This window comes from Mirounga leonina, unplaced genomic scaffold (genome assembly GCF_011800145.1).
Source record: "Mirounga leonina isolate KUSES-001 unplaced genomic scaffold, KU_Mleo_1.0 Mir_114, whole genome shotgun sequence".
NCBI classification, from domain to species: Eukaryota; Metazoa; Chordata; class Mammalia; order Carnivora; family Phocidae; genus Mirounga; species Mirounga leonina.
This window is the reverse complement of record NW_023270265.1, coordinates 21,376,917-21,403,592: the sequence shown is the minus strand read 5'-3', so window position 1 is coordinate 21,403,592 and position 26,676 is coordinate 21,376,917. Positions and strand designations below refer to the sequence as shown.

The 26,676-nt window shown below is 42.2% G+C and overlaps 1 protein-coding gene across 1 annotated transcript in view; it reads right to left on the bottom strand.

The window, feature by feature from the left end:
* The window catches only part of PLCE1 (phospholipase C epsilon 1), a 315,612-nt gene extending 297,480 nt beyond the window's left edge, over positions 1 to 18,132 (bottom strand). Inside the window, exon 1 of the mRNA XM_035025358.1 lies at positions 17,932 to 18,132. The gene's annotated coding sequence lies outside the window, so the exon portion shown is untranslated. The remainder of the gene's footprint in view (positions 1 to 17,931) is intronic.
* Positions 18,133 to 26,676: the final 8,544 nt, after the last annotated feature.

Here is a 26,676-nt window from a genome sequence, read left to right as displayed (position 1 = left end):
GAAAACCAGAAAAAGAGAGGGAGGGAGAAGGAAGAGAATGGGTGGGTTGGGATAAAGGAGGTCAGAAGGGGGTTCTTCTTCCTTTCCTTTCCCTGCTGTCCTTACACTGGAGCTGCCTCAGGCCCCTGCACTTGAGAGAAAAGGAAACAACGAATCGGTTTCTCACAGGGGGATATATTTTCAGAAGCTCCCAAGTGGGAATTTAAAACTTTATATATTCATTTTGATAATATTTGTAAAAAGAAAAACGTTCTCAAACCCAACCTACCCCTCCCCAAATCAATCACTCCAACTTTGGTTTGGGGAGAGAGGTGAAAGTCCTCATCTCATTAGCATGGGTTCATCCTTTCCCTTTCTCCCCACTACTTCCAGCTCCTTCAGCTTAAGGCACCGAGAAGGCCCTGGCACAGCTGAACACAGCAAGTGGCTGAGTCTGACAAAGAAATTCTCCATCATAAGGTTAATAGCATATTCATAGTTGACCCTGGAGGATGTGCTTCTCATTGACTCCAACAGCTTGCAAACCCCTGGCTTACTATGGACCAACATATCCTAGTATCTACTGGGCAGTCTCCTACACAGTACAAGCAATCAGTGTCTGCAGGACAGACGGATGCAAAAGTTGGAAACATGGCATATTCCATCAATAAGGGAATGATTAAATACAACATAGTACATTCGTACCCAGGAAAACAGATTTTGCTGTTTTTATGACTCAGATCTAGATAAATTTACCTGGAAAGAGTTTCAAAGCATATTGTTTCATTTTTAAAAGTAAAAATTGGGGCACCCGGATGGCTCAGTTGGTTACGTGTCTGACTCTTGATTTTGGCTCCGGTTGTGATCTCACGGTTGTGGGATCAAGACCCGCGTCGGGCGCCTCTGCTTGGGATGCTCTCTCTCTCCCTCTACCCCTCCCCCTACTCTCTCTCTGTCTCTCTCAAATGGATAAATATATCTTTAAAAATTAATAAATTAGAATACTTTTAAGAAAAATAAAGTAAAAATTAAAGAATAAAACATTTTATGAGCTCACTTATATAAAACAAAACAAAACCACACACACAAAAACAAAGACATATCTTTATGTGTATGTGTGTGTATGTATAAATGCATAAAAAAAAAGTTTGTAAGAACACCCACTGAACTTGTAACAGTGATTGCTTCTGAAAAAGAAAGTAAAGTTGGACAAGGGTTAATGTTAATGGGGGCTTTTACTTTATCTGTGTTTACACAATGTTTATATTCTTTCCAATCAAGAATGTATTACTTGTATAATTAAAAATGAGTAATAATATACAAATCAAAAATACAATTTTTTAAATCTGAAATTATTGTATGTGATTTTTTTTCCATCCTGTAAAACTTTGCTTGAATGAGTTAAAGAGCCTGAGGAAGGCAGTAGAACTAGTTCCCACTTGGGCAAGGGTTTGTTTATCCTGCTTATCTCAAGTTAGAGCCAACAACGCTAATGATTCTGAATAGCACTGGCCACTCCTTGGCCATCCCATTCCCTCCCACCCACGACTTCAACTATCACCTCCGTGTGGATGACTCCCAAACGCCTCTTTCCAGACACAGCCTCTCTCTCCCACAAGCTACAGTCCTGACTTTCCAACTTCCTGTTGGGTAGAGCCAACACCCCATGTACAAAACCAGACTCCTGCCCTCCTCCTCTCCCTAATTCAATTCTTTTGCCTAACTTCCTCCTTCCTATTAACTGGAACCTTCTTTTTCCCAGGAACCAAGAAAGGAAGCTTCCCATTCATCTCTAGCCCTCTTTATCCACATATTCACCCAGTTAACTGCAACATTCTAGTGATTTTTCAAAAAAGTTCTTCCCAACTGTTAACTCCTTTCTGTTGTCACTGACACCACCCCAGTTCAGTCAGGTCCTTTCCATCCATGACCTGGACTGTGGAATCACCTTCCAAGTGGTACCCTTGCTCCTGACTGCTTTGATCCACCTGCTAGATGCCTGACTTCCCATGTCAGCCTGTTGAGGTCATTTTGAGCCTCCATTCCATCACCTACTGTGTCAGCTATTCCAACGCTAAATCATCTGCAAATTTAGGAAATCAGGCTTCATTTAAGTATCTGACAAAAACGTTAGGCTGGGCTGAGCCAAAGACAAGCCTCTGTACCACAGATCTCTTTCCAAGGGAACCCAGAGCTTATCACTGGAGGAAAGAAAGTAACTTTAAAACAAACAAATCAGTGTCACTCTTCAAATACCATCTCACTTATACCTTACAACAATTCCTGATACAAGGTATTATTGTCCTAATTTTAGAGGTTTTATTTTTCTTGAAGGATTTTATTTATTTATTTGAGAGAGCATGAGCGGGGGAGCGGGGGAGCGGGGGAGCGGGGGCCCGGGCAGGGACAGAGGGAAAAGCAGGCTCCCTGCTGGGGAGGGAGCTCAATGCAAAGCTTGATCCTAGCACCCGGGGATCATGACCTGAGCCAAAGGCAGACACCGACTGAGCCACCCAGGCACCCCCTAATTTTAGAGGTTTTAAAACTAAGGTGTGAAAAGCCTCAGAGCTATTAAGTGGTAGAGTTCTGATCTGAACCCATGTCTGTTGATTCCAGAGCTCATGGCTTTTCCACCACACAGTTGGAAACTTTCATGGATCCTCACCTTCTAAAAGACAAGACACACACCCCTTAACCTGCATTAAAGGCCTCCAACATTCTAGCTTCAAACCTAACTTTATAACAGTATAGAGTATGCACCTGTCAAACAGAGTAATAATGCTTCATGTGCTTTATTTCATTTAATCCACTACAAATCTAGGTAGGTACTATGATTATGTTCATTTTACGGATTTAGAAAATGATGTAAAGTGAAATTAAAAGTAGCTTGTTCTATAAATCAAAAATTATCTCAAAATAAAATTTAAAAAATATCAACATTACCCAGCTAGTAAACAGCAAAGCTGGATTTAGAACTGAGTTCTGCCTAGCCAGGGAAATATTTAGAAGGCAGAATGGACAGGAAATTCAATTAATATAGTCAGTCAATCAACATTTGTCACTGGCTCAATATTATGCTGAGGCTGGAGATAAGAGAAGTGAACACTGACAGCAGTCCCCGTCCCTGGCTTCACGGAGCATATGCTTTATTGGGAAAGACAGACACTGAAATGGGAAGGAGAAGCCCCCAGTGCTACGAGACCATGGACTCAGAAGGGATAGCCTTGGAGAGTTAAGGTTTCTGGTCTCCGTAAATGGGTCGATAAGGGTTCTAGTCACTGCAATAAGGAATACAGGAGAAATAGGTTTGGGAAAAGACTGAGTCCAATTTGAGACACGAGTTTTGGGAAGATGTCACGCAGGCAGTTGGATATGCAGGTCTGGAGCTCAAGAGTGAGGAGTGGGCCACAAAAAGATCTGGAGCCACTGATGTAAAGGTGAAACTCAACTCATGGAGGTCGATTTACCCTAAGGAACCCCAACATTTATGCAGAGCAAACAAGAAGAAAGAAGGCCTCAAAGGAAACCCTGCCCACCTGGCCATGCTCTCCTGTGAACAGACCTTCTGAGACTGCTTCACCTCTTCCCAAGCAGGAACACCTTTCCATTCTTTCTATCAAGCCATACCCTGCCTCGGTCAAGCCCCAGAAAACTCCAACCCAGAGCCCCCTCTCCTGGACTCATGCCATTTAACAAATGGCCAGAGACAGCCATTTCTTTGCAAGGACACTGAAAATTTCAAGTATTTGTGTCCTGTCTCCCTAACTGGACTGAAAGATCTTTGATGGCAAAATCCTGGGTATAAAATTAGGAATACAGTCAACATTCTCTTTACAGAACCAACCAATAGCAGTCTATCTCAAAAAGTAAATTTACTTTTTGTAAATTCTCTTTACAGAACCAACCAATAGCAGTCTACTTCAAAAAGTAAAAAGCAAAAATAAATCAATAGCCGAGCATTTACGTAAACTAGATACTCCAGAAGGACCTGACTGTCTTCCTCAATACAACAGCAACCAATATCCTGGGCATTCTCCCAAGCTTTCCCCTGAGCCTCTGCACTGAACAGAACTAGTCACAAGGTGACTATTTGCTGCTTCTTCTTACGCATTCTCGTCTATTCCTTGGAATGGGCCACGTTCTTTATCTTGGCAGCCTTTGCTTCCAGAATTCTTCAAGTTGAAAAGAAATGTCTTCAAAAGGGAAGACATGAGGATGAAAATGTTTTGCTCGAGAAAACACCAAGTAGCAGCATGAGATTCCCATGAATTGAGCCATATTTTTAACCAAGCCCCTTTGACAAAATATTGTCTTATTTTATGACTTGTAAATAATTCCTCAGTCATGATGTTTTATACTACCTTTCCATAAATAAATAAATGAGATAGAGTGAAAGGGAGAGAGTTAGTAACATCTTGTTTCACAAATCACAGAAATTGTTGGGTTCTTACCTGCATTACTGCCTGGCTCAGCAAGCGCAGGGAGGCAGTGGCTGTGGGGGTCTTGCTCATCCCACCAGCCCATGCAGTGCCTGACACACTGGAGTCACTCAAAATGACCTCAGCATGTATGAGCGACAAATGGATGAGAAAAGAAGGTTGTGAAAAAACAAAATTGTAGAAAAAAATGAAGAGACAGGGAATGAAGGGTGACATGTAAGTAGCAAGAGCGTGAAGAAGGCAAAGGTGAAGAGACAACCAACCATCTCCTACACCTGAGGTTCAGATTCTCCTCAGCTTCTCCACAAAGACACCCACATAGCAGCTACATTTTGGGGTCAGCTTCTCAATCCTGTACCTGACAAATGCACATGTATAGTATTCACCATTTAATATTTTTAAGTTTTGTAACTGCCTTCTTTCTTCCTTTTTATGTGCCTTAGGAACACTTTTTTTAAAAAACAGATTTTATTTATTTAGTTGAGAGAGGAAAAGTGTGCAGGAGTGCAGGAAGGGGCAGAGGGAGAGGGAGAAGCAGACTCTCCACTGAGAAAGGATCCCCATGCGGGGCTCAATATGGGGCTCGATCCCAGGACCTGAGATCATGACCTGAGCAGAAGGCAGACGCTTAACCGACTGAGCCACCCAGGTGCCCCAGGAACAATTTTTCTTAGCCTTTCACCTAAACTAAGCTTAGACACTGAATTTGACAACTACTAGGTTCTTAGGCAATGATGCAGCAGCTCATGCCTGTCCTGTGGGTTTGCTGATGTGTTACTTAACACCCCACTGCTCCAGAAAAGGAGGTCTGCATTCGGTGCCTGGAATCAGCTAATAGCAGAATTCCAATTCTGCCTACGTTATGAGAGACACAAAGAAGTAAGAGTGCTTCTTTGTGTTAAAAGTGTTAAAAAAAAAAAAACAAAACAAAGGTACTGACTGCATTTTCACGACACAGGAAGAGCCTCAGTTAACCAATCTCTGATATGCACTTTATCCTCCTCACTCTCTGCCACACAAACAGCATCTTCAGCTCCTCACCACATGGGAAGCTGCCCCTGTCACTCTCAGGAAGGCATGGGGGTCCCCTGGAATCCAATCTATGCATACTCAGGAGCAGCAAGCTAATTTTAACACCAGCCTATGATGACCAAGGCTAAAATAAAGCTAACTAAAAAAAATTCCAAAGTAAAATCTAAATGGGTTCCAGATTATTCTCTATCTTAGAGATATAATTCATTAACACCATGATAATAAACTGCCACAATGAGACTGCAAGTATGGTTTAATGATAGGAAATTTGTTAACATAATATAACACATTAGTAGTCAAATGTGGAAAAAAGCATAGAATCACTTCAAAGATTAACTTTTTGGCATGTGACATAAGTCAATTCTCTTTTATTTCTTTTTTAAATCTGTGAATATGAAACTACTTTCTTAAAGTGATTTAAACTTTTTAAAACCAAAAGACAACATTATATTTCTTAATGAATATGAAGAGCATTTCCATTAAAATCAGGATTAAATTAAAAGGTCTATTATCCTTATTCTTAGTTATTAATGTTCTGGAATTTTTGATTCAAAAGAGAAATAATCATTATTTGCAGATAATACAATTCTCTACCTAGAAAGCTGAAGAGAATTAGCTAAAAAATTAAGTTGATTAAATAAAAAAAAAAACATTTTTTAAAGATTTTATTTATTTATTTGTCAGAGAGAGAGAGAGAGCGCACGCGTGCACAGGCAGGGGGAATGACAGACAGAGGGAAAAGCAGGCTCCCCTCTGAGCAAGGAGCCCGACGTGGGACTTGATCCCAGGACTCTGGGATCATGACCTGAGCTGAAAGCAGACACTTAACACCAACTGAGCCACCCAGGTGTCTCAAAACACACAAAACATTTTTTAAATAAGAAAAATATGATTAATATGAAGGCTACTATAAAATTTAACTGAAAGACATAAAAACATTTGAAGAAACATTAAGAAACATTCTTATCAATGATAAAGAAGATGTGATGTATATATATGCACATACATATATATACACATACATACAGACCCACACATATACACACACAATGGAATATTACTAAGCCATAAAGAAGAATGAAATCTGGCCATCCAATATGGATGGAGCTAGAGGGTATTACGTGAAATAAAATAAATCTGATGGAGAAAGACAAATACCGTATGATTTCACTTATATGTGGAATCTAAAAAACAAATGAACAAACAAACAAAACAAACCCTTAAATACAGAGAACTGGTGGTTGCCAGAAGGGAGGTGGGTGGGTGGAAAATTACGGTATAGGGAATATAGTGAATAATATTGTAATTACGTTGTATGGTGACAGATGATGACTACACTTACTGTGGTGAGCACTGAGTAATGTATAGAATTGTCATGTCAGTATGTTGTACACCTGAAACTAATACAACATTGTATGTCAATTATACTTCAATAATAAATTTTTTAAAAGAAAAAGAAACAGAGGAGTATATAAAGACTAATACTATAAACACATTCATTCTTTCTGAATTAATATATAAGTTTATTATAATCCCAATCAGAATCTCAGTGGATTTTTGAGATCTGACACAATGTCTCAAAATTTAATTTACAAGAATAAGCAAAAAAATAATAATAAAGAAAATTTGAATAATTATGAGAGAGAACTGCCTCTATGTGATACAAATATACATTATAAAGCTAACATAACTAAAACACTGAGGTACTCAAGCATTTGCAGATAGATTATCTTAGTCCTAAAACTGACTTTAGAATATACAAGATGAGATTAGGAATTGTCTAGAATTATCCAATAAATATATTATTCAAGGAAATTATATAAGGAATATAAACATATATATGAGGAAATAAATATATTATTAAGGAAAATTAAGTATTTAGAAAACAGTTTAGGTCTTCAACTCATAATATGGACAAAAAACTGATTCCAAATGAAAAGCTGAATGTAACTAAAAGCCTGAAAATCTAAAAAATATAGTTAATCATAGAAAATAGATAAAAACTACAAATTTAAAGGCCATGGAAGTAATTACCAGGGAGGACACAGACCTATGGTCATACAGAAATTAAAATTTTCTATACATTAAAAAATATGCTAAACATTTCAAAAATATAATATTTCATTAATATTTTAGATAGTATCCCATAGCAGAGATAAGCACAATCTGCTTAATTATGATTAACAAAGTTAGGTGAAAACATATAAAACATGAAAACATGATCTCAACGGCGGGGTGGGGGGAAGAACAAGGACAAAAACCTAGAAAGCCATGAACCAAATGTTATTAATTACTCTAGATAGTGGAATTGTGCATGATTTTTGGACTTTTTCTTTATCGTACTTTTCTCTAGTTCTGAAATTATCCAAAATAAACGTGTATTATTTTGCAACCAGGAAATGCTAGTTGAGAAAAACAGCATCAAGTGACAAAGATAGGAAAATACTTGCAAAAATACAGAATGCAGGGATGTTACATTCTTAATTCATTAAGAAGTCTCACGTAAAAAGAAAAAAAAAAGACAAATGGAAAAAACTACTATTAAATAACCAAGAGAAAGCACAATGATGATATCTTACTTCTAGTAATCAAAGAAATGCACATTCAAACTATGAAATACCAAGTCTGGTATCTTTCACTGACATCCACTGGAAAAACCACTCTAGTATATCATTAGTAGAAGTGCAAACTGGTACAACCTTTTTGGAGAGCATTTTGGCAATATGTATCTGGAGTCTCTAAGAAACTTCTACACTTTCATCTGGTAATTCCACTTCTAGAGACTCTGTACTAAAGAAAGAATTAGAGATCTGGGCAATGGAGAGGTATTTAAATAGAAAAAAAATCAGGGATCAACAGCTAAATGTCCAGCATTAGAGTGATAAATAAGTCCTCCACAGGACCACACAATACAATGAGACCCAGCCACTGAAATCAAGGTTTGGAAACACTGAATGATGTGGAAACATCTTAATGATGGAATGTCAGACAAAGAATCCAGAATTTAAAACTGTGTATTATGTATCTACAGTATGGTCTTTTTTTTTTTTTTTAAGATTTTATTTATTTATTTGACAGAGAGAGACACAGCGAGAGAGGGAACACAAGCAGGGGGAGAGGGAGAAGCAGGCTTCCCGCCGAGCAGGGAGCCCGATGTGGGGCTCGATCCCAGGACCCCGGGATCATGACCTGAGCCGAAGGCAGACACTTAATGACTGAGCCACCCAGGCGCCCCTCTACAGTATGGTCTTAATCCTGTTTGAAACAAAGGTCTCAGTTTTGCCATTACCCAGCTAGGTGGCTTCGGTCAAATCTGAGTCTCTCAAGAGACAGTTCTTTCAACTTTAAAAGTGAGGGGGGACACTTGGACCCCTCCTTTCTAGCCCTCAATTCTCACTGTTGGATGACATAGCATATAATAAATAATTAATAAATCATAAATGGATATGTAATGTCTGCATTAATAAGTAAAAGATAAAATTTTAGTTGTTAAAATAAAATTGTTTGGATTAAAAATTTTCTCTTTTTTAACTAGTATCTTCCTAAATAGGTGACATATTTTAGGTGTGACTGCTTAGATAGTGATAATTCATTAGAATATACAGCATGGTTAGAAATGAGCACACTCTCTTATCCTCTGTAACTAATTTGATCTGGGCTTGGCCTGGCTGGGTCGGGAGCACACTTCACCTGTTGTCAGCCATCCCATGACTTGGCACTGGTGAGGCCCAGCCCCTTCTCAATCAGCAAAGGGTAGTCAAAATCCTAGATCCAAGAGATGTCATGGGAGAACCCACAGGGCTGGCTGACTGCTGTGTTGCACTGATGGCCCAGCAAAGTCACTTTTTGGAGTTCTTTTTGTAAATTTCTTTTTTTTTTTAAAGATTTTATTTTATTTATCTGAGACAGAGAGAATGAGAGACAGAGAGCATGAGAGGGAGGAGGGTCAGAGGGAGAAGCAGACTCCCTGCTGAGCAGGGAGCCCGATGCAGGACTCGATCCCGGGACCCTGGGATCATAACCTGAGCCGAAGGCAGATGCTTAACCAACTGAGCCACCAGGCGCCCTTTCTTTTTGTAAATTTCTTTTTTAAAGATTTTATTTTATTTATTTGAGAGAGAGAGAATGAGAGACAGAGAGCATGAGAGGGAGGAGGGTCAGAGGGAGAAGCAGACCCCCTGCTGAGCAGGGAGCCCGATGCGGGACCCTGGGATCATAACCTGAGCCGAAGGCAGACGCTTAACGACTGAGCCACCCAGGTGCCCCACTCCTACAGTACCTTACAGCAGTGTAGTAACGTGCCTTTTGGCTAAACTGCTTTTTTTTTTTTTAAGATTTTATTTATTTATTTGAGACAGAATGAGAGAGAGAGAGAGCGAGCACATGAGAGGGGGGAGGGTCAGAGGGAGAAGCAGACTCCCCGCCGAGCAGGGAGCCCGATGCGGGACTCGATCCAGGGACTCCAGGATCATGACCTGAGCCGAAGGCAGTCGCTTAACCAACTGAGCCACGCAGGCGTCCTTTCTTTTTGTAAATTTCTATAGCTTCTATGTATAATAGCTCAAGAAGTTCTTACCTTCTTCTGTTACGTTCAAATATTAATTGAGCATATTTCTTTCACCACTGCCTGGAGCCTTACCAATCCCTCCCACTGTGAATTTTAAAACCACACGGAGGCATGATGAAAGAATAAACCTCAAGCACAGTAAACCAGGCTGAGTTAGGGACTATTGAGCCTGCTGAGTGGCAAAGAAGTGAATCGGAATCGGCTCAGAACCCCAGTAGTTAACAAACTGCAGACAGAGTGAGGTTTATGCGCTGCCCTGTCATCCAAATTCATTCTGCCTTTGGGGGGAAAAAGGGAATACAATTTCACGCCAAAAGTATTTAACTTCTGTGAATTGTATCCACCTCTCTGAGACTGACAAACCAGACTACCAGAGAGTGTTTCAATTCTTCCAGGCAAACATAACATAGGTAAAAATATGTTCATCAATGAAATCTGAGTTTGTGTTATTAATAATAACAAATGATTCAAAACTTCTTTAGAAATGGCAGTAACTTGAACCAAATCCAGTGATATCCAAATTAAACTGTGTTATATGATATTTTAATCCCAGATGTGTATAGTATGCACTTGGTCACATGTGTTTTTTCCCAATGATTTTTTTTCCATTCCCTGGACTTTCCATAGTCAGTGATATTATATAGTTTAAACCTAAAATGAAGTCACCAAAACAGAGTCTCTCCTTGCTTCTGCCTCTTCCTTAATTCTGCATATTGCAGGCTTACTGTTTTATTATTATAATGTAGCCGTTCTAACAAGGCATTAAAAATATATAGATGATCATCATGTTTCGCTATACCTCTGGACTTGTGAGCACAAATCATCAGCCCCTCTGAAGACTTTCCAGTTTATTTTTATAAGTGGAGCACATTTCGTTGGGGCCACCACCTAGCAGATCATGCCACAGAGTACACACCAATGTGTACTGAGCAGATAATGGCACTGACCAGCCCTGTCTGACCAATAACCCTGTCAAGCTTAGCCACTCTGTTTATGTTTATATTTTGTTAAGTCCTAAGGGGAGGGGGGAAGGATTCAACAGTATTCAGTCTATTATAGACCAAATGCCTTGGAGAAGAAGCAGGGAGGACACTGGAGTTTCATTCTGCCCCTCCCATCCCAGCCCCTACATCTGGCAGGCAGGGGAGAAAAGAAGAAATGTCCTACAAATCCTAAAAGTAGCAGAGACCCTGCTTCTTGGGAGAAGGCAGTGAAGGCTCAGAGACCTTGGGGGATGAAGCTGCTATACCCATGAGAGACAGCCTCATGTCACTGCACCTGCAGTCATCTGCTATCAGAGATGATGGAAATTTCAAGGGCAACCAGGAAGAGAGAGGAGTAACAGGGGACCCCCGGCTGCAGCACCACCAGAGAGCAGAACTCCGCGAAGACATGAGGCTACCTGCTTCTTCAGCCACGGCACTGGGAGACTTAGTAATAAGAAAAACGATCCTGAGAGCTAGTGTTCATTGAATTTTTATTGTGATCAGGCACTGATCTAAGCCCTTCACATGGATTATCTCATTTATTAAGCAGGTTCTACTACTGCCTCTCCCATTACATACATGAGGAAGTTTGGGCCCCAACAGGCCAAGTCTTTTGCTCAAGGTTGTGCAGATTGTATATAAGTAGTGGAGCCAGGATGTAAACAAAGCTAAGCAACATGCATCCAGACCCCCAACTTGTAAAATGCAATTAGAGAAAACACAGCATTATATATCTTGCACATCCCAGTCTCTGGGCTAAAGGTCTTAGGGCAGAGTGCCTTAATATGTGGTTTAGTTCCTCTCAAACTTCTCTGTCTCTCTAGCAATAGAAGCAGGGTGAAGGGCTGAGGTCTTCTCCTACCATACCCCTCACCTGGTAGAGGCCCCAAACACTCTTAGAACACAGTTTGAAAACCAATGGTCCCAACCAATACCACTCCGAATTATGTGCTTGAGAGACAAAACCGCACAGCTAGAAAACCAACAGAAGCCAGATAAACCAAAGGAAAAGGGCAAAAATAACCTCCCCCTGCAGCCTTAAGTCACAAAGGTAGCTCACCATCTGGTCCCTGACACTAACCATCTCAAGTTTGAGCATCTGAGGGAACAGAAGGAGGTGGAATTCAGGGCTGGAGCAGAGAGTCAGGAATGAGGCAAATCCAATAAACAGGCAGAGGTGGGAAGCAGAGCCAACAGGATGCCTGGCCAGCGGTCTGTGGTGAGAGAGCGAGGCTGCTGTAAGAACAGAGGTGGGAGCATGAGAGGGAGGCCAGCACAGGAACTGCTCCCAGAGCCAGCGTCCTCTAGCTTCAAGCTGTCCACACATATCATATGAGATAGGAATGGCAAAACCTTACCAAGCACTTCAATACCAGGCTTTCTTGGGCGGGGGGGCCGCGTTGGGAGGACGACATTGCCCTCCTTCTCACTGATTCAAATACTCCTTCCATACAGTAACATACCATTCAGTGGCTGATACTGTCAGACTTAGTCGACAGAAATGCCTGCTTTGGGGAGCAGGGTGGGTAACACTTAGGAGTGCCAGACTGCTTGGATTCATATCCTAGCTCTATCACAACTAGCTCTGTAACCTCGGGCAAGTTACTCAACCTCTCCGTGCCTCCACTTCCTCTTCTCTGAGATGCAGATAGCAAAAGTACCTATCTCGGAAGGTTGCTGTGAGGATGACGGGTTCATAGGTATGAAGTACTTAGTACAGTACCCAGCAAGGTTTGCACTACCCATTGCCTGTTCTTGTTCCTCATTGTGAGACCTTTTGTTTCACTCCTGACCACTTTCTGGTTTCTCTTCCATGCCCTCTTAGTTTTGTATTTCTGCTGTGATAAATTGCCTCAGTCTCGGTAGCTTCAACAACTCAAATTTGTTATCTTACAGTTTTGGAGGTCAGAAGTCTAAAATGGGTTGGTAGGGCTGCATTCCTTCTGGAGGCTCTAGGGAAGAATCCATTTTTTCGCCTTTTCCAGCTTTTAGGCGGCCTGCATTCCTTGGCTCATTACTCCTACCTCCTGCTAGGGATTCTGATCCTCTTGCCTCTCTTTTATAAGAACCCTCTTGACCAGCCTAGGCCCATCCAGATAATTTTCTCATCTCAAAATCTTTAATCACATCTGCTGAGTCTCTTTTGTCATGTAAAGTAACATATTTATATGTTCCTGGGTTTAAGACTTGGATACCTTTAGGAGGCTATTGGCATTATTCAGTTTACTACAGACGCCTCTCCAAAGCGTAAAACTGCAGACTGGCAAGACGTAGGTAGGCCCAGAACAACAATATTAGCAGCTAACTTTGTGAGCACTCACTATGTACCTCGCACTATGCAAAGTGCTTTGAGTTATCTTGCTTAGGTCTCACAGCAACCCTGTAAAATTACTATCTTACAGAAAGATTAATTACTTGTCTAAGGTTGTACAGCTAGTAGGTGGTAAAGCCTATGTAAACCAGGTAAGTTTGATTCTAGTGCCTTGTATTTCACCAACAGGGTGCCTTGTCCCTACACCTTAAATGATTATAACATGAGGAGGCGGGGGGAAGGGTGGCACCATGATCACTAGGAGGAGACTTGGAGGCTGTACCATAAAAGGTAAAATGCTCCCCAGATACAGAGAGACAGGGGTCCTATGGAGCCCATACTAAAAGATCCATACAGATAGTGGAGCGCTCAGACAGAACATTTTCTTATACTCAAAGGAGAAGCCTTGGGGGTAATTAAGGATTTCTTCAAATGTGGGCGCCTGGGTGGCTCAGTGTCCCACTCTTGATTTCGGCTCAGGTCATGATCTTAGGGTCCTGGGATCGAGCCCCCATATCCAGCTCCCTGCTGAGCTGCTTGTCCCTCTCCCTCTGCCCCTCACCCTGCTCATGCTTTCTCTGTCTCTCTCTCAAATTAATAAATAAAATCTTAAAAAAAATAATTTCTACAAATGAAGGGACCACCTATTCCTGCCACCACACTTAGAGGGAAAGTGAAAAGTCCATTCCTGACCCCAGACCAGGTGTGCAGTTCTAGTCAACCTCCAAAAGAAGAGAGGAACTTACAGTCTCCTCTGGAGAGACAACCAACTGAGTCAGATAGATCCAGATCCTCTGAAACCATACCAGAAGTCTCAGAACCCCTGCAGGCCACCAGAATGGCCCCACCAGTGCTCAGCAGTCAATATACACCAGGACCAAACCATCCCCTGCCTTCTACCTCATAATCGTTATGAGTATATAAACCCCCATGTGCCAATGATTTCAACAAGGGCCCAGTAGCTTTACCAATGCCACAATGAATGGCCTCTTCTTCTATCGGTTCTTACACAGCGAATGGCTCAAAATAAACCGTGATTGGCACAAGGTGGAAAGGAGCAAGCTAAACAGCTGCGAAGCATGCCCATTGTGGTGGTGTAACCATCCACAGCATTTCACCCTCAACCGGTAAACAATTCGGCCAGAGCCCTACCTGAAACTTCATAATGAGTTGAATTAAAGCTATCTGGCTTCACCAAGCCAAAAAAAGTGGCCAGTCATTTGTTCTGGGTGATGAGACCAGAGGCTGATGCAGGATAGCACACTGGTCAAGGGAACAGACTCTGAAGCCAGCCTGCTCTGACTGACTCCTGGGTCTGGGACTTTCTTGCTATGACTCCACACAAGTTGCTTAACCTTTTAGTTCCTCAGTTTTCCCATCTTCAAAATGGACATGAAAATGGAGGCCCATACTCCTTTATCCAAAATCATAAATTTTTTTGTCTTTTATGATGGTAAGACAGTGCCATAGGCCATATATTACAAAACACTGTTGGCAGGATCCACAGCAAACATGTCCATTCTTTCTGAAATAAAAATGTATGAATAGTTCTCACCAGGTGAGAAAAATAAACACTATGATAACCTCATGTCAACTCAGACCAAATTTTGTAGCGAAATTTATGAAAACCAATTTTCAGAGCTTGTTTTGATTTTGGAATTGCAGGTAAGGGATAACAGGTCTCTGGCACTTGCTGCCTCATGTTAGAATGAAATGAGTTAATAGAACTTAGAACACTGCCTGGCTTGCAGTAAGCACTACCAACAAGTGCTACTATTACTTGCATCTAAATAGATTTGCTAGAGGATTATAAACAGGAACATTTTAATTTATGACTGAATTAGGTTTTGACATCAGTATCTTGGCAATTAACAGGCATGAACCCTTTAGAACAATATTCCAGGACAGGATTTCTGAAATGATGGAAATATTCTGCATCTTCATTGTCTGGTAGGGTAGCAACTAGCCACACACAACTATTGAGCCCTTACAATGTGGCTCATTAACTTCATTTAATTCTAATTTAAAGTTAAAGCAAATAACCATATGTGGCTTCTGGCTACCATACTGATAGCACAGCTAGAGGGCTAGGTTCTGATCTGGCCCATGAAAACCTATTTAAGCCATAACACAGATGAATTATTGCTTTAATAAAAATAAGCCTGAATTCTGTACCCTGAGAACAGAGAAGACCACACAATGCTGGAATGAGTTTTCTCTTCCTTTCTAGGCCCCTAGACAGCATGGTTGGTCCATGGCAAAGTACATCTTTGATATCATCTTTTCTCTACACCCTGCTTCTCCAACTTCCTTTGTGGGGACCCCACATATCTGGACCACATGTTTCCCTAAGCCCCATCAATACCTCCCAACCCTTCTCCTGGAGTACCATGCTCCCCATCACCTGTCTTTCCTCTCCCCAACCTAATTCTACTTGCTCAATGCTAAGATCTCAACCAAATGTCAGCAGGAAAGCAACTTGATTAAACAAGCTGCTACTGCTTTTTCTAGCTTTTTCCCTATGTTTCCTTCTAAATCCAGAAACTCTAAATTGTTGTGTTCCCCGGGGAACCCCCTTCTCTCCCCACCCACCCCCAGCAGAGGTAGGCCCAGGCCCAGAGAGAAGGAGTCTGGACTGAAGCAGCTGTTGTCCTACATAGGCTGCTTGCCAGCCAGGTGTGTGGAAGGCAGGGACTGTCAAGGTGCGCGCACACACACACACACACACACGCAGAGCAGCCTCGCTCTGTGCAAATATCTCCTCTTTCCCAGGCATGGGAAACATTCCCTGCCCTCTGCTTTATCCATTTGGAAATGTATAAGTAACAAGTTGCACATTAAATTCATTTTTTAAAGTATACAACAAAAGCCCAGAAGGGACTGTAACTAACAAAAGTTGCAGATAGAAAAAGAAAACCAAGCACCTTCACTGGAATCTAGCTTTACCACAACTCACTTGAGCATGCAATTTTTAATGACACGGGTCAACCTTGGAGCACATCCAAGGAGCTTATGTTACTAGAAGGACTGGAAGAACGTCCCTCATCTCACTCTCACCTCTCACTTGGTCCCAAAGCATGGACCACAGATAATTATTATGCATGGCTCCTAGGTATAAAGAAAATCTCCTCTATGGGCCTGTAAATGGAGGTCAATGTGAATGGTAAATATTATGTTTTTCAATAAATACTTTCAATTATAGTATCTCCTCCAAAGTAAAGATTTGTGTTGAAGAACAAAAGTCTTAACATTTAATAGCAGCCCACAATTATTTCAGAGGGCCTTATATCTGCAAACACTGTGCTAAGAAAGCCATGGTTAATGCCTTCAGTAGGGAAAATGAGACGTGCACAGAAATAACTCTCAAAGAAGGAGAATGGAGAAAGGTAGGGAAGGTAAAATGCTGCAGGAATCCCAGCAGGGGAAGGTTGACTTTTGGGGGCTGGGCTTATCAGGGAGGGCCTCACAGCAGTAACAAAATTCAGCTTGAAGGATGGTTAGGATTTAGAGTGGTGAAATGGGCAGGAAGAGCATTCAGGAAGAGGAAAGGGGAAAGGATGTTCTAGATGACAGCATCCTCAGGCATTCTTTAGAAAGTGTCTGTGAAGACACATGGCTGCATACAGACAGCATCCAGAGACAGTTCAAGTCCCCATCTCCCGCAGTGACACACTGTACGGGTATCCACGGGGTCACCTGCATCCACCTCCCAAGACAGGCTCTCAAAAATTTTCCCTGGTGGGTCCAGCATTCTTGGCGTCCGCTGTGCCCATTCTGCGGTAGCGGCCCCACCCAATCCCACCAGGGGTTCCGACGAGGAACACAAGGAAAAGTACCTAATCTTGCAGGGATCTAAATGACCCACCGGCAAATTCTGCAAAATGCAACCACAATTACGAACAGTGTGCAAACAAAACTTTTTAATGAAGTGAATCCCCCATCACATCTCTTCAGGGAACTCACTGTTGAAAATGAGGCCATTAAATCTTTATATGTAGACTCTTTCATACACGGAACAACTAGTTGAGTCAGTTGAACCAACTGTCTCATGGCTTAAATACTAGGCACGGGGGCGAGGGAGAACCCCATACATTTATAGTGTGCATTTAATATTAGCCACAACGGAGGACTTCTGGCTCTCGTTATTCATTATCATAGCACCAGAGAACATTAAAAAAGACGTGGCCATTCTTCTAGTCGCTGAAGTGAGCCCAGGTCCAATATGGTATTTTCTAGGACTTGATGCAGAACGATCTCTCCAGGAACAATCTCGTGAGCACCTTTCTTGAAATAGTTGCTAGGTGCCGCCTCAAAAAGGGCTTACGTTTTCCCTCTCTGTACTGGCCGCCTCCACAAGTACACAAAAAATGCCGCGAAAACTGAGGCGAACGCGTGCGGGAGCGAGGCAAGCACTCGGGGTGCCCTGGGGCCGGACGGCGGCCGGCCTGTGCCCCCCACCCCCCCCACCCGGCCTCGGTTCCCCCGGGTGGGGGCGGGGCCCCGCGCCAGGTACGGACCGAGGCGGCTGCCCCCGCGGGCCCGCGGGAGTCTCACGGAGAGAGCCCGCCTCTCCCCTGCGCCCACCTCAGGAACCGAGCCACACAGTCGCCTCCTCACCTTTCCTCTTGGGGCCAGTCGCGCCGGAGTCCCCAAGTGCAGCGTCCCTGTGGGACGCGCCTGTCGCTAGCGGCGTCGCTGTCCCCGCTACCGTGTGTCAGCGGCAGAGCGGGTGCCAGCAGCGCGCCACGGCCAGGCAAGTGCCCCGGAGGCAGAGCCCGGGGCCCGCCGCCCCTCGCCCTCGCTCCCGCCGGGCCCCCGCCCCCGCCCCCGCCCGCCGCGCTAGCGTGTGCGCCCCCGCGGGCGTCGCTCCCTCGCTCCGCGCCCTGGACTCTGCGCGCTGCCGGGACGGGACGGCGGCGCGGGCGGCAGCGCGGCCCCCGCCCTGGGCCGGCCTTTCCCAGAACTCGTCCGCCCCGGGTGAGAGGCCGCGAGCGCCGCCGCGGGCCCCCGGGCGGCCGGGGGAGCGGCCTGAGGCGGGCCCGCCCCCGGCCCGGGCAGCGCGGAGCCTACGGGGGCGAGGGGCGGACCCGGCCGCCAGCCCAGCCCGGGCGGCCAGCCGCGCGACCCCCGCTGGGTCTCGGGCTCCGCCGGCCGGCCGCGGCCCGAGCCCACGGGAGCGGGCGCCGGGGAGGCGGGAACTCTGGGCACCTCAGGCCGCGGGAAGTTTTGCCCACACCTTCTCCCCGGGGACCAGCCCTGCCTGACCCTTAGGGAAACTGAGGCTCGTGGCGGATAGGTCGCTTGACCAAGGATACTCTGGTAAAGAGCACCACCAAGTCTCGAACCCATTCGGTCAGTCATTAATTTAACAAATTTTATTGAGCGCCATACCGTGCCTGGCGCTGTGCCAAGCTTTGGAAGCACTCTTTTTGCTGCTAATAGTGGCCATTCAGATCTGTGGACTCCAAATCCAGTGCTCTGTCATTGCTGAAGCAAACATGGGGATGTTCAACCACCGCCAGAAACTGCAGGCTCTGCACAGAGCCTTCCCTAGGCGCTGGGAGGTTTGTATACCCCGTTGACAGGAGTGCCAGGGACCTGGAGAAAAGTTAAATTATCATTCCTCCCCCTTTCCCCTAAACCTGTTCCTCCTTACCTATTTTGATGGACAAATAACCTTTCCATAGGTCTGACACCTCCTTGTACATTCAATCAGGACCAATTCCTGTGGCCCATAACCCCTCCCATCTGTCCTCTTCTTGGACCCAATCATCCCTCATGCCACAGCCATATCATTTTCCCTCTTCTACAACTTAAATCTGTGCAGAAACCTCCTTAGGCTCCCTACTGCCTTCCAAACTTAACTCCCCATGACTGTAGGAACCCGCCTCATCCTGGCTAATATGGACCACCCAGCATAATGTCTCTCCCACTCCAACTCTGTACCTGTGTTTAGGCTGAGCCTCTACTTGGACCATCACCATCTCCACCCACATACCATCCTCCTGCTCAAGTCTGACCCTTTCTTTCAGGTCGCTCTTAAAAGCGGCCTCCCCTCCTTCGAGCCTCCAGGGCACAGGAGAGGTTGGATCAAGAATGCACAGGAGGACACCAAAGAATTTCTGCCTATAAGAAAAATATGACAGCCTGGTCCTTAACTGTTTTTGCTGTTTTCTCACCACTAGGATTTTAATGAAAATCAACATTACTGCTTCCCTTGAGAGCTGGTTTTGGAAAGGTCTCTGCAGAGGACGATGAGGAAACTCTTTGTTCATTAAGAGCTTGAGATCTCAGCGCTAGAGCAATAGAGAGTGGTCATTTACTGCAATGCCTAAGTCCACTCTGGGCAGGTGAATGCAGGAGCCAGGAAAAAGGAACCATCACTGACAGTAAACAAGGTACACTGTTTATTTAATATATTGTTTTCTGTTATGGTTTTAAAAATCATTTCATGAATCTAGTAATGGAGCCCCCAAACACTTGTGTTTTGTTGTTGTTGTTTATTTTAAATTAGGCACATGGGAATTAGATTGCTACAAACTGGTGGATGCACAAGCAGTTAACATTTAATCCTCCAAATGAGTCATTGCACGGTTAGTGACCAAGGCAAATCTAGGTCTATTGGATGGGGAAAGTTACCTGAGTGTGATAATCAACATCATCCCATGCCTGGAAAAGGGCACCTTCCCCAAGTCTTTGCAAAGAAAGCATGTCCAAATCAATGTCCTTTGCTCGCCCCCTCGCTCCCTCTCTAAATGAGACTGGAGGGAGCCATGTCCCTGAGGCTGCCTCACCGCATTGGAATGTCTGAGCTAACAGTGCTTCCAGAGGGTTCATTGCTCCTCTGAACAGCACTGCCCAGACTTTCTGGAGATTTTAATTCACTTCCCAACCTCGCCAACAGTTGCACACAAGGTGCCTTTTTTACACCCTGCTCTCTGTTCAGTGAAACATGCAGACCATCTCAGGGGAACAATGGCTCCATTCAAGACTTTTTCAAAAGTGCAGCATATAACCTCCATGCTGTGGGTTACTGCCAGCCATTATCTGGAGGAAGAAAGACTGTCAGATAAAGTGAGGGAATTGGGGAAGCACTGGATAATTTCCATGGAAAATTCAGCTTCAATAAATTAAGTTACGCATCTTTGTATACGAGATGATTCTGCATAGTCAAAAGCAACAAAAACAAAAGGCCCAAGAAATAATGCTGTGGAAACTTTATTTAAATACAGAGTGTCTGTGTTTGAAATTTCAGAAGAAAGCACACATCATTTTTGAACTTGGTACATAATGGTCTCCATTCAATGGAAATGGATTTAAATAAGTTATAAATGTTGGGACTAGGGAATTTAAGTCATAAAGCCATTTTAAGAAATGGAATCATCTCCCTATTTTCTTCCTCTCCCATCCTGTAATTTTTCAGGTTGGGGGCGGGGGTGGGGTGGGACAAGGTCTCTGACTTCATGGTTCTTGCTGCCAACGGGAGGCCCCACACTCCCAACTGCACATATTACAGGAAAAAGATTGGCCCTTTGCCACACTCAACAAGACAGCCATCAGTTAACCCATTTATAAACAAGCCCTGAGGTCTGCACAGGCATCACTGACAAATGTATTGATCTTTGCTAAACAGTAGCTAATTGCCAGGCAGAGGTATTTGCCAAGAGACATCTTGGTAGCCTTGAAAACCAAGAGCAGAAGGAACAAGCCAGCCCTTAGTTTAAGAATCACCATCTTCTCCCCTTTGAAGTCACTGCATCAGATTGTAATGGATTTACCAACTGTCTGCAAATAGGCTTGTGAGTTCAGATAGTGGGGAGAGAGCCAGAAACAAGCTTTTTAGAGTTATCTCATATGTGATGGTGATGTATTAAGGCAGTTTGAGGTTGGTGAAAAACAACCCATTTGTTAAAGTAGTAACAGGTGGTTCTACTTTTCTGAGGTGCTTAGGAGTGATGGTGGAGGAGATCTGGTGGGAACAGTGGGCCAAGCAGGGAAGCACTGTTCTAAACGTTATCTCTCAGCATAGCCAGGATTAGGGGCACAGACTCTGGTGTGGGACCACTTGAGTTGAAATCCGCTATCTACCCCCTTGGTGGGAGCCCTCAGGCAAGTTACCTACCTGTCTGTGCCTCATTTTCCTCTTCTGTATACTATACCTACTCCTAAGGGCTGTTGGGAGGGTTGAAACGAATTCATCTATGTGAAGCACTTAGAAAATAGAAGGAGGGATTCCAGCTGATGGTCCCAGCTAGGGTCCCAGCTGACAACCAGCATTAACCCTGGACATGTGAGTGAGTATGTCTTCGGGAGGATTCTGGGGCCCTAACCTTCAAGCAAGCTATCCTAGCTCTAGCAAGTAGAGCAGACAAAAGCTATCCTTGCCAATCCCTGCCCAAATTGTAGGTTTGTATGCAAAACAAATGTTTTCAGTCTTTTAAGCCACAAGTTTTGGGATAATTTGCTATATAGCTTTAGCAACTGGAAAAATAGGTGTGGATATTGGGAGGTAAGTAGAGTTTTTAGAAGCTTATGAAAGTTTTTTACTGCTTTCTTCTATGTTCTCAATTAAATGGCAAACAGTGTCCTCAGGTAAGAGTAAAAATATGGTAGGAGGTGCAAAAAGTTTGAGAGAGAAGGTATGAAATACTCCTTTAGGAAAATGGGAGAACGATTGTAATAATGAAATATAATGCCAGGAACTAAGTGTTCAATTGTGGTCATAAATGTGAAGTGAGCTCAGTCATTGTGATGTTACATTTTTCTTCAGAGGTTTAGCCACATGGATACATGGAAGAAAAAATATATCTCCTGAAAAAGAATAGGTAAAATTATGACTACCTGCAGAAAAAATGTGATTATGTTTCTAGATAATACAAGACAAAACTACAAAATACTTAGAATTAATGAGAACTTACTAGAGTCACTGGATATAAGTGAAATATTCAAAAATCAACAGCTTTTCTATATAACACTAATATCTACTTAGAGATATATTGGGATGATCTCATTCATAATAGCAACAAAAGCATTAAAATATGGAAATTAGGGATAATCATGATGATATAAATACATATATATACATGTGTGTGTACACACACGTGTCTAGTCATTTTGGAGAAATTAGATTTGGATAAATAAAGAGAGACATGCTATTCATTCATGGGGAGACTTAAAGATTAAAAATTGTCAATTTCTACTAAGTTAATATTTAATATTTAATAAAATTCCTCTAGACTAGGTTTTTTTTAAAAAACTTGCCAGAAAATGCTGATATTGCTGAAACTAAGGTGATCATCACATTGGATTTCATTATAAAATTCTTCCTCTTTTTACATTTGTTTAAAATTTTCCATATTGAGAAGTTTCAAAAAACTTGACTGAAAATTTCAACAAATCGTTAAAAAAAATAAATGATTAGCTAAAAGAATGTTGTAAAAGAAAGACATTAGGTGGGGAGCAAAGGTGACATTTCAGCATCCACAGGCAGAAGTCATGGGGTAGCAGTGAGTGTCCAGTGGAGAAACACCAGCAGCTAGTCCTAAGCTGGCTGTTCCTGTCATATGAGCATGGCTGTGTCTTTCCTTTCTTGGTTCCAGCCATTTTCTGAGCCTGATTCTCCAGGCTTCCCAGTGATTCTGGTATAATATATTCCTTTTCCACTTAAGCTCTCAAGAATTGGTTTTTGTTGTTTACAACCAAGAAATCTGACTTGAACAGTTTAGAAAAGAAAACACATATTTCCAAATAATACATAGGCTAAAGAAAAAAATCATAACAGAAATTCTGAAATATTTAGAACTGAATGACAGTTTTTAAAAAATAAACTACATACTCAAACTTGTTGGCTATACCTAAAGACGTACTGAAGGGAAATTTATAATTTTCAAATGCATTTATTCAAGGGGCGCCTGGGTAGCTCAGTCAGTTGAGCATCTGACCTTGATTTTAGCTCAGGTCATGATCTCAGAGTCCCAGGATCGAGCCCCACATCGGGCTCCCCACTCAACAGGGAGTCTGCTTGAGGATTCTCTCTCTCTCTCCCTCTGCCCCTCCCCCTGCTTCTCTCTCTCTAAAATAAATAAATCTTTAAAAAAGCATTTATTTAAAAAGAGAAAAGTACTGGGTGGCTCAGTCGTTAAGCATCTGCCTTCAGCTCAGGTCATGATCCCAGGGTCCTGGGATCGAGTCCCACATCGGGCTCCCTGCTCTGCTGGAAGCCTGCTTCTCCCTCTCCCACTCCCCCTGCTTGTGTTCCCTCTCTCGCTGTGTCTCTCTCTGTCAAATAAATAAAATCTTTAAAATAAGTAAGTAAATAAATAAAAATAAATAAAAAGAGAAAAGTATAAAAAAACTGTGTAAGCATTCAGCAAAGAAACTAGTCAGAGAACAACAGACTAAAGCCTAAAAGAGAAATAATACATTATTTAAATAGAAAACAACAAAAAAAAGGATTTTTAAAAACACTAATAAGATAGGTAAGCTTTCAGCAAGAATAATTAAGATAAAAGCAAAAATACGTAAATATATAGTGTGAGAATAGTTGTGAAATTTATATTTATTGAAAGGTGACATAGTATCAGATGAAGTATTAATCCTCACAATAGGCCCATGAAAAAAATGCAATTATAATTCTTATTTGCATAATAGGAAACTGAGGCACAGAGGAGTTAAGTAATTGGCTAAAGTTTCACGGCCAGTTGTAAAAAGACCATAGGCAGTCTGGCTCCAAAGAAGTTGGACATAACTAGAATTATAGTAGAGAGTAAAAGTTCACATGACAACCCTATGAAAAATCTTATGCCATTAATTTTAAAAAGAAATTAAATGGACAATTTTTAACATGTTAGGTTCTTGGGTTTTTTTTAAAGATTTATTTACTTATTTGAAAGAGAGAGAAAGAGAACATGAGCATGTGCGTGCAAAGGGTGGAGGGGCAGAGGGAAGAGGAGGGAGAAACCCAAGCAGATTCCATGCGCAGTGTGGAGCCTGATGCAGGGGTCGACCCTAGGGCCCTGAGGTCAGGACCGAGCCAAAACCAAGAATTGGATGGTTAGTCTACTGTACCACCCAGGCACCTTGGTTCTTGTTAGTTTTTAAATTTATTTACTTAATTTTAAATTTTAAATAAATAATTTTAAAATTTAAAATTTATTTACTTAATAGCTATCACGGGCAGTGTGATTCCTCTGACTTTTTTCTTTTTCAAGGTTGTTTTAGCTATTCTGGGTCCCTTGCATTTCCATATGACTTTTAAGATTGGCTTGCCAATTTCTACAAAAAAGACAGCTGGGATTTTGGTAGGGATTGAATCTGTAGATCAATTTGAATCACTTTATATCTGTAGATTAAGGAACACAGACAAGAATTCAAAAGGTGCAAAAAGTAAGTTTCTCTCTCTCCATCTCCCTCACCCACACACAACCACTTAGGTACCCTCCGAGGGCTGGTCTATGCAGATTCAAACATTTATTTGTACCTTCTTTTAAAAAAATGTATGAGGGACACCTGGGTGGCTCAGTCGGTTAAGCGTCTGCCTTCTGCTCAGGTCATGATCCCAAGGTCCTGGGATGGAGTCCCACATCGGGCTCTCTGCTCCGCGGGGAGCCTGCTTCTCCTTCTGCCTCTGTATCTCACGAATAAATAAATAAAATCTAAAAAAAATAAAAAAATAAAAAAATGTATCAATAACCCACTATGTTTTATGTACCTTGGATATTTTCACCTAACAGGGTGCCTTAGAGATTTTCCCATAATAGTACAGAGTACTGTTTCCTTTATTAACAGTTGCACCCCAGTATGTAGCCATCCCATTATTTACATATCCAGTCCTCCCTTGATGGATATCTAAGTTGTTTCTATCCTTTTGCAGTTACAAAAAGGGCTGCTGCAATGAATAGCCTTGTATGCACATCATTTGACTCACCCATGAGTAGTATTTCTCCAGGAGAAATTGCTCTAAGTTGAACTGCTAGGTTTCGAAAGGTTTCAGAAGTTTCCAATTTAAAAACTGCTGCAGGATTGACCATGATAGGGGTTGTAACAATTTATATTTCCACTGGCAATGTATGTGAGTGCTTGTTTTCTCACCTCTTCCAATAAAGTGCTTTTCAAACTTCTTGAGCTTCTTCCAACATGGAATTATAGGATTTCCCTTCAGGGTGTGTCATTTTCTTTGGCATCTTGCCTCCTTTGTGGGATGTTTGCAACCTTGGGTATCTTCCTTAGAGAACTTCCCACACCTGCTTAGCCTTCTCTGCTTGTGGCATCCTTTCTTCATATATTTAAGAGGTGTCTGAGGCCAGTCTTCATTTATTTCTTTTTTTAGATGATGTGATCACTTTCCTCAGTGCCTAAAGGACTGTTTTGTTTTCTTTGGCATCTGACATAGAAGAGCCAGGGTGACTCTGTGATAGTGGATAAAGGAAGGAGACATACCCTCCCAAATATAAGAACTTTATAACTTTTAGACAAGAACGTAGGATAAAGGTCTGCATTCCCAGAGCAGAAAAGGAGTTTTTTGATAAAGTTCTTTAAAAAGCTAAATAATAAGAGAAAATTGGTAAATTCAGCTTTACTCTGTAACCTGTATAACCATAGGCATTGTTAACAAAGTTAAAACAAAATACAAAGATTGGAAGAGGAAAATTGCAACATAAAGACTGTCTTGAAATCAGTAGGAAAAATTAAAAATGGGCAAATGATATGAACCGGTAATTGACAGGAAAAAAATAAATGGAAAGGACAATAAGCATATGAAAGCGCGCTAAACCTCATTTATAATCTCGGAAAAACTAAAATATTTTAAATTGAGATAGTTTTTTACATCAGCTTTTGGCAACAATAAATATAGTCTGGCAAGAACAAATGTTAGAATTATGGGATGTGGTAATTTATATACTGTTGCTGGGAGAGTAAATTGGTACAAACACTTTGAAGAGCAGTTAGGCAGTATCTGGTGAAGTTGAAGATATCCTTATACTACAAATCAAGTTTCACATCTGGGTATATACGCAGAGGAATTTCTGCATATATACATAAAGAAACATACTATACTTTCTTTGCAGCCTTGTTGTTAATTGTCCAAAAAAAAAGGAAAAAGAAAAATATTGAAACAAGTCCGAATGTTTGAATGTACATCTGTTGGGTGATGTGTTAACACATTTATTTTTGTTTACTCATGTGACAGAATGCTATACAATAATTTAAGTGAATGCATTAGATTTATAAGTATCAACATGATATATCTAAAAAATATGCTAAGTGAAAAACAAAAATTGCAGAATGTCATGTACAGTGGGATACCATTGCTGTAAATTTTTAAAACAAACAAGATAAGATTATATCTAGTTTATGGGCACA